Here is a 9368-nt window from a genome sequence, read left to right on the forward strand (position 1 = left end):
ATGAACACATTAAGTACATTGTAACTATGCATAATAACATTGTAATTATGTTTAAGTACACATGTGTTTACTAATTAACTACTAATTCTCTACTTGCTGTAAATACACAGTCATTAGAGACACTTGCTGTCATGCGGATATATAACAAGTGAAGGCAAGCACACATTTCAGAGGTTTTATTTGCGACTTCAAGTACATTTGTAATTAATCTTACGAAGCACAATTATATATTATATTTATATTCCTGATTATATTTCTACTTTACAGTTCATATTAACATATTCAACAATATAATTCAACAATGCGTTTTTAAAATCTTATATTTGCTAAAACATAACACAAAAAAAAGCCTATGCTTATTATATTTTAATTTAATTCTTAACGGCTTTTTATTCTAAGTACAAGATGCGTAGCATGTGCTAGACATTTTCAACAAAGCAAAATCAAGCATGAGTATTTAAAATTGTATATTGTGCTAAAGGTTATTTGAAAACATCCTAGTATTTTCACCCTAGAATAATCGGATTTGTCATTCTTAATGGCTTCTTCTACTAAGTAAAACATGCATTGTATACACTAGAATGTAGTGAAGCTTTGATTTGGAGTCTCACCCACCTGACAGGATGAAGAGGATCTATTTACAATGGAGAGGCAAGCGACTTTTACACAATAAAAACAACCTGAAGCCAATAAAGAGCAGAATCACACAGTTAAAAAATCCCTTCTAGAGCAACGAGCCTGACATGACATTTCAAACTGGTAAAGATGTTTGCAATCGCTCTGAGCTGGTCTGAGGGCTGATTCTTAAACAACGAGTTTCATTGAGATGTCTGTATTGCCTGACGGAGGTGCTTGTGTCTGGTTTGAAATGTCATTAGAAGCTACTTGCTCTCCAATGGAAGGTGTTTTCTGTTGACTTCATGCAGTGGGGCTCAGTGCTACACAGCACCCTCCATTGCATGCAAACTGCGCACAAGACAATGTATCCACATTAGACAGGTAGAGCAAAGGCTGTATGAAGCTCCTGGGATCAAAAACCAATAGCATGCTGGCATGATATAACATAGAAATGTAGTCTCATTGAAATATGCTTTAAATGGGAACATGGCTACGATTGGGGAATAGGAAACTAACACAAGCATTAAAATGGTAAAAACCATGTGGAAGGCTTTCTTCATCATGGGGTGGATCTCGTCTCTCCCTGGGGCAGACCTCCTCAGGATCCTCAGGATGGAGAGGTTACAGAAAATCATGACAATAAACAAGGCAGAGATGAAACCTGAGACTGCATATACCATGTCTTTTGTTATAGTTAAGTAGATGGAGAAGGCCAAAGCAATGGCCCAAGTCACAGCAGAGCACAGCACTCTATAGGTGAGCGATTTGAACCCCAGGTAGGTGACTGGATGCACCACGGCCACGTAACGCTCCACACAGATACAGCAAAGGAACAGAGGACAGCCGAACACATTACAAGAATAGACAACATAGTCTACCACGTTAACAATGCTATTACCAGGACAGTAATAATTATATATATCAAGGGGTACATTGAGGCAAAACAAAGCATCCATGACTGCCAGGTTCAGTACGAACACCTCAGAAGAGGAGATGGCAGTTTGTTTCCTCAGTAAAATCCACAGCACTGTCACATTGGCTGGCAATCCCAGAATGATAGTTAGAACCTGTAGAGCAATCCAGAATGCAGTCCCAGCCAGATCGTCTCTGCATTCCCACTCATGCCTGGTATAAAGATCCGTGGTGTTGCTGGGGACCATGGTAGAGTTTGTGTAGAAATAATCCATTGTGTATTGAATGCCTCAACAAGGAGCTGGCTTTCACTGGTCGAGAGTATCTGGTGAGAGAAAGATGAACGATGAACAGCATCCATGCAAGATCTTACTGCAGTACAGCACTGTTGAGAGGGTCATAGTGACCCAGGTCATTTTATTGGATTGAATTTTTTTTTCATTTTTTGATTTTTTCATACTGATCAATTGTACAGGGTTGCTTTTTATAAAGTAGTCCTGTGGTTACCAGTTAGTTTCTCCATGTACATTGTGAAATGCCATGCTGAGAGGAATAGTTCACTTACAAAGCAACATTCACTTTGATATCAAACAGCACAGCTTTGAAAGCATGCATTAGATATACCAGTAGACTTTTTCTGTTCACACTTGACAGTCCTTAAAAATCATTCTGGAAATAGAGATGAAGACCATCTCATTGTCAAAGCCGTCCTGTCGATGCAGGCAAATCACAACCAGCAACATTCAAGTAACATACGTTTGAGCTGGAGAGAAATTGTGAAGACATTGCTAAATACTTGCACAGCTGTAGAGATCCCTATGCCTCTAGAATCTTGATTTATTTCAAACAGTGCACTAAACAGCATATATGAGCCACACAGTCTCTCTTACCACAATGTTATGATGTTTCCAGCAGGGAGATGTTCTCTAATATCTTCCACAATGATCCATCAATGAGTTAACCTCTCTCTGCTGGTATTAGAAACAGATCATGAACACCAGGGACAGGAGTCTAACTAGTAGGGTGAGCCACGCCCACATATAGACATGGCCAATGAGCTGGGTTTCCATCTACTCCAAATGCACTGTTTAAAATATGTTTTTACTGTACTGGCCACTGCAACAGGTGTGTGCCGCCCCTTCACTCTGAGCGTGGCAGTGAGAGATGGAGCATGGAGAGAGTATGATGGATAAGTCAGCGCTCGCTCTGCAATGGAAATAACATTGAGCTAACGAAATGATCTACAGTCCTGTGCAGTGTGCATGCAATGGATGTACTCAGTAAATGCTTTGATTCAAACAAGTAGGAAATCACCTTGGAAGAGACACAGCTGGGTTGCCAAAAGCCTTGCAGTTTGGTCAGGCAGCCTTTGTATACTGTAACACAGCAGGGAAGGGGTTAATATCCTCCCTGCATCAAACATCAGCGTATGCACTTTTAGTTCAATTGTTTAATTATTTGTTAATTGTTTTATTATTAATTATCACCCGCACCTGGTAACTATTGTAAATTAATGCCAGGTGCAGGGTATGAAAAGATAGCCGTCAGTTTGCTAGTGACTGCTGAGTAGAAGGAGACAGAAGGTGTGCTCTGTGTCCGAGCTGTCAAAGGAAACGTAAGCGCTGGGGTTTGTGTTTGTTTGGCAGGTAAACGGCTTACCCGTCCTGCGAGCCAGTCAGGACCCTGCCGTGTAGTCCGTGCTCCAACAAGGAGCTACGTGTTTATTTTTGTTTGTGTTTTATTTATTAAAAATAGCGCAACCGCGCTTCAAACTCCATTTCCTGTGTCCTGGGTCTGCTTTCAAAGGGGCAAACGAACGACCGTGAGTGCAGCATTACAATATATATATATATATTGTTTCTTAGCAGACGCTCTTATCCAGGGCGACTTACAATTGTTACAAGATATCACATTATTTTTACATACAATTCCCCATTTATACAGTTGGGTTTTTACTGGAGCAATCTAGGTAAAGTATCTTGCTCAAGGGTACAGCAGCAGTGTCCCCCACCTGGGATTGAACCCACGACCCTCAGGTCAAGAGTCCAGAGCCCTGACCTCTACTCCACACTGCTGCCATATATATATATATATATATATATATATATATATATATATATATATATATATAGATAGATAGATAGATAGATAGATAGATAGAGATAGATAGATAGATAGATAGATAGAGATATAGATAGATAGATATATATAGATATATATATAGGGCCCTTCATCACACAGGTCCAGAGTACCTCCTCACCCTGCTGACCCTCTGTGTCCCTGCCTGCAAGCTGAGGTCCTCTGATCCCCAAGCACAAGTGCACCCCACTGGGAGAGAGCGCTCTTTCATCTTCGTGGCCCCGACTCTCTGGAACCCTCTCCCAGGTTTAGTGCGTGCAGCTCCCACACTCGCTTCAAATCAACTCTCAAGACCCGCTTGTTCTCTCTTGCTTTCAGTGCTCTCTCAGCCTGGTATCTGTGATTAGCTGTTGTCTAATTTGCTATTTCTGTTTTTTCCTCCATCCTATTCGTATGATTCTGCTTGACACACGCATCCACAGTGTTTAGAATTCACATCCTAGCCTTTTATTTAATGTATCATGCTTGTATTTAATTTATTTGCATTGTTTTTAATGTTGAATTGAATGTGCCATGCCAGGCTGTATTTCACTGTATTTAATGTATTATGCAATGTTCCTCACTCTGTTGTAAAGCGCTTTGTGATGGTGGTTCACTGTGATATTGATTGATTGATACATATAGCTGAGAAGTTCTTACAAACTGTCTGCTACCCTGATCAACACACACACACACACACACACACACACACACACACTGCTATCCTGACCCCAGATCACTACACACACACACACACACACACACACACACACACACACACACACACACACACACTGCTATCCTGACCCCAGATCACTACACACACACACACACACACACACACACACACACACACACACACACACACACACTGCTACCTTGACCCTAGATCACCACACACGCACACACACACACACACACACACTCTGCTACCCTGACCCTAGATCACTACACACACACACACACACACACACACACACACACACACACACTGCTATCCTGACCCCAGATCAACACACACACACACACACACACACACACACACACACACACACTGCTATCCTGACCCCAGATCAACACACACACACACACACACACACACACACACACACACACACACACACACACTGCTATCCTGACCCCAGATCAAAACACACACACACACACACACTGCTATCCTGACCCCAGATCAAAACACACACACACACACACACACATACACACACACACACACACACACACACATTTCTACCTTGACACCAGATCAGCACATGGTATTCAAAACAGCAGAAGGCTAATAAAATAAACAATATTCAAAAGCCTGTTTAAAAATGGATGCATCTGGATACCAGCATATTAATGACAGCTTGTTATTCAAATTCTCAATGGCCATTAACACAGGGAGGAAGCACTTGTTTTAACTACAGTGAAGAAAATATCCATTAATTTACAAGTTTGCACCAGAGGAAGACAGGGTCTCTGTGACATTGTTCAGCACTGTCAAATCCCAATCACTTTGAAATATGTACAGTATATACTATTGTGAGAAAGGTCATTGCTTTTCTCTTTCATTCACTGTAGAATGCGTGTGCTTACTGTCCTTTATATTTTCTGATGCATATCATGATATTTGTACTGTGTTATCCTGCAGAGATACTCAGAGATATTACAATTTAATATAAACTCAAACCTAGCCTCCGATATACATCTCGGAATGCATTTGACTACAATCGTTCCCTTACTGTGCACTTATAACACCATGATGAGGACCCTGTGTGTGCCTGCGCTGGTATTCATAATGTAATGGATGCTGATATAATGGAATGGATTCCAGTTGTTATTATGAGTGTGTGAGTGAGTGTGTGTTTGCTTGTATGTGTGTGTGTGTATCAGTGTGTGTGAGTGTGTGTGAGTGTGTGTGTGTGTCTCAGAGTGTGTGTGTGTGTGTGTGTGTGTGTGTGTGTGTGTCTCAGTGTGTGTTTATTATTATTATTATTATTTATTTCTTAGCAGACGCCCTTATCCAGGGCGACTTACAATCATAAGCAAATACATTTCAAGTGTTACAATACAAGTAATACAATAAGAGCAAGAAATACAATAACTTTTGTTCAAGCAAAGTACAAGTGTGACAAACCACAATTCAATAATACAGCAGATAATAGTGATAGTTACATCAGGATATGATTAAATAGTGATAGTTACATCAGGATGTGATTAAATACAAAGTACTACAGGTTAAACACTTGGCAGATTACAGTATTCTGAAGTACAGGATTAAATGCAGTAAAATAGGGGGCAGATAAGAGCAAAATAAAGCACATTTACATGAAGGGTGATAGTGTCCCAGGATACAAACAGAGGAGTTCTACAGGTGCTGTCTGAAGAGGTGAGTCTTGAGGAGGCGCCGGAATGTGGTCAGGGACTGGGCAGTCCTGACATCTGTAGGAAGGTCATTCCACCACTGCGGAGCAAGGGTGGAGAAGGAGCGGGCTCTGGAGGCAGGGGAGCGTAGCGGAGGTAGAACCAGTCTTCTAGTGCAGGAGGAGCGGAGAGGTCGAGTGGGGGTGTAGGGAGAGATGAGGGTCTGGAGGTAGCTGGGTGCAGTCTGGTCAAGGCATCTGTAGGCTAGTACAAGAGTCTTGAACTGGATGCGAGCGGTGATCGGGAGCCAGTGGAGCGAGCGGAGTAGTGGAGTAGCGTGGGCGAAGCGAGGCAGAGAGAACACCAGGCGGGCAGCAGAGTTCTGGATGAGCTGGAGCGGACGGGTGGCGGACGCAGGGAGGCCAGCCAGGAGGGAGTTGCAGTAGTCTAGGCGGGAGAGTACCAGGGCCTGGACCAGGAGCTGGGTAGCATAGTTGGTGAGGAAGGGACGGATTCTTCGGATGTTGCTGTGTGTGTGTGTCTGTGTGTGTGAGTCTCATTGTGTGTGTGTGTGTGTGTTTGTGTGTGTGTGTGTATCAGTGTGTGTGTGTATCAGTGTTTGTGAGTGTGTGTGTGTGTCTCAGTGTGTGTGTCTGTGTGTGTGTGTGTATCAGTGTGTGTGAGTGTGTGTGTGTGTGTGTGTCTCAGAGTGTGTGTGTGTGTCTCAGTATGTGTGTGTGCGTATCAGTGTTTGTGAGTGTGTGTGTGTGTCTCAGTGTGTGTGTCTGTGTGTGTGTGTATCAGTGTGTGTGAGTGTGTGTGTGTGTGTGTCTCAGTGTGTGTTAGTCTCAGTGTGTGTGTGTCTCAGTGTGTGTGTGTGTGTCTCAGTGTGTGTGTGTGTGTGTGTGAGTGTGTGTGTGTATCAGTGTTTGTGTGTGTGTGTGTGTATCAGTGTGTGTGAGTGTGTGTGTGTGTGTGTCTCAGTGTGTGTATGTCTCAGTGTGAGTGTGTGTGTGTGTCTCAGTGTGTGTGTGTGTGTGTGTTTGTGTGTGTTTGTGTGTGTCTCAGTGTGTGTGTGTGTCTCTGTGTGTGTGAGTCTCAGTGTGTGTGTGTCTCAGTGTGTGTGTCTCAGTGTGTGTGTGTGTGTGTGTGAGTGTGTGTGTGTGTCTCAGTGTGTGTGTGTGTGTGTGTTTGTGTGTGTGTGCGTGTGTTTGTGTGTGTGTGTTTGTGTGTGTGCGTGTGTTTGTGTGTGTGTGATTGGCTGATCGTGTTGGCAGACAGCAAGATCTAACACTGATTTCCTCAATTGAAATGGGCGGGGCCGGGGAGAATGATTGACACTTTGTGCTTGCACACAATTCAACTAGACTAAACCGCTCTTCAACAAAACTAAACACCGCTCGACTAAGTAACTGCACACCCTGTTGGTTTTTGTCATCCAGTGCTGTTTTATTTATTTGATTCGTTTCTTGTCTGTTCGATGAGGTTTTTGTTAAATAGATGCAGGTTTGTTTTTTTTTGTTATTTGATTAGTTTTCTCTGTTACTTACTTTTGGTCACTTTCACCTCTCGTACGCCCACAGTATCAGTTTGTGTTTTATCCTTGCTGCTCAGATCACATGTATCGTCTCCTTTTTTTCTAAACACAGTCTTATGCTTCCCCTGTCTGATTGCTGTAACGTGATATTGTTGACCCCTTTGTAACTTGTATAGGCCTTTTTTAAACTGCATTTTACTATTGATATTTTAAGTTGTTTTTTTTTACATGTAGAATCTTTTGGTCCTATTGTGTGGCAGTGACCCATGAAGCACAGAAGGCCATTTTGTGGTATCAATGTTGAAAGGTTTTAGAGTTTGGTCTGGGCACACCTTGTTATTAATATTATTATTTATTTCTTAGCAGACGCCCTTATCCAGGGCGACTTACAATTGTTACAAGATATCACATTATTTTTACATACAATTCCCCATTTATACAGTTGGGTTTTCACTGGAGCAATCTAGGTAAAGTAACTTGCTCAAGGGTACGGCAGCAGTGTCCCCCACCTGGGATTGAACCCGCGACCCTCCAGTCAAGAGTCCAGAGCCCTAACCACTACTCCACACTGTATGGGGGATGGGTGAGAAATTGGTCTAACTGGTGCTTTGTAAGTTCCTATACCTACCAGATGGTAAATAAGGCCTGAAGTTTGTATCTCCCAGGTATAGATATTTTAAGCGAGCGCCCGTAGCAGACTTGACTGTTTGTTTTAAGTTGTTGAAAGATAAATTGGTGCTTGTGTTCCTGTCTGGGTTGGGTAGCGGGTTGAAGATGGCGTGGCTCCCCTACAGAATGTTTTAAGAACCTGTTTTTATTTTAAAATGCCATTTATTTTGCAAGGTGAAATCCCGTGCTGGCGCAGTCAGCGACTTCAGTGCTTCTGTATTTATACTTAGCGAGAGGTTAGTGGGGCTGGTAATTCTGCTACCCCCCCTCCCTCCCTCGCTTTGTCACAGAAGTACTGCGTTAATTTATTTTCACGTTTGAACCCCTGCGCCTTTTGGTTTGAAACCTCTCCAATCACATGAAAAGAATTTGTTATTTCCTCATCTTGGTTTGAGAAGTTTTCAAACTGTCAGGAAACGTGTATAGCACTGATAAAGCAGTGACATTGGCGGGTATGGGATTTGTAGTTTTTTATGTGTGATTAACAGTGGGCATTGTTCACCAATAAACTACATTCCCAGAGTGCATTACGATTGAGTGATGCGAGTTTCAATCCGACTGTGTTTTGTTTGTTTCTTTTTTTTTGACTCACTAGCAATTTCGGATTTTCAGCTGAGCTGCAGCAGAACAACGTTACTCTCTTTGAAGGACCCCAGAATCTCATTGGGCTTCATCGATGTACTCATGCATTTGAAATCGCAATTCAAACCCCTGAAATGTGTGCTTGCCTCCACTTGCTATAGATCTTCTGCGCTGGCATGAAGTGACTCTAATTACTGTGGATTTCAGTACATCCGTTATACAGTTAATACAGTTCAAAAGAAACAATATTATAATATTGTGTCGTGCACGTTTCTGAAAGCGGGTGGGATTTGACAGTGCTGAACAATGTCACAGAGCCCTTGTCTTTCTCTGGTGCAAACGTGTATTAATGCATGGGGTTCTTTATATATTTACTGTAGTTAAAACAAGCGCTTCCTCCCTGTGTTAATGGCCATTGGAAATTTGAATAACAAGCTGTGATTAATACGCTGGTATCCAAATCCATTCATTTCAAAGAAGGCTTTGAATATCGTTTCTTGTATTAGCCTCCTGCTGTTTTGAATACCGTGTGTGTGTGTGTGTGTGTGTGTGTCAGTATCTCTGTGTG

This window comes from Acipenser ruthenus, unplaced genomic scaffold (genome assembly GCF_902713425.1).
Source record: "Acipenser ruthenus unplaced genomic scaffold, fAciRut3.2 maternal haplotype, whole genome shotgun sequence".
In the NCBI taxonomy this organism is placed as follows: domain Eukaryota; kingdom Metazoa; phylum Chordata; class Actinopteri; order Acipenseriformes; family Acipenseridae; genus Acipenser; species Acipenser ruthenus.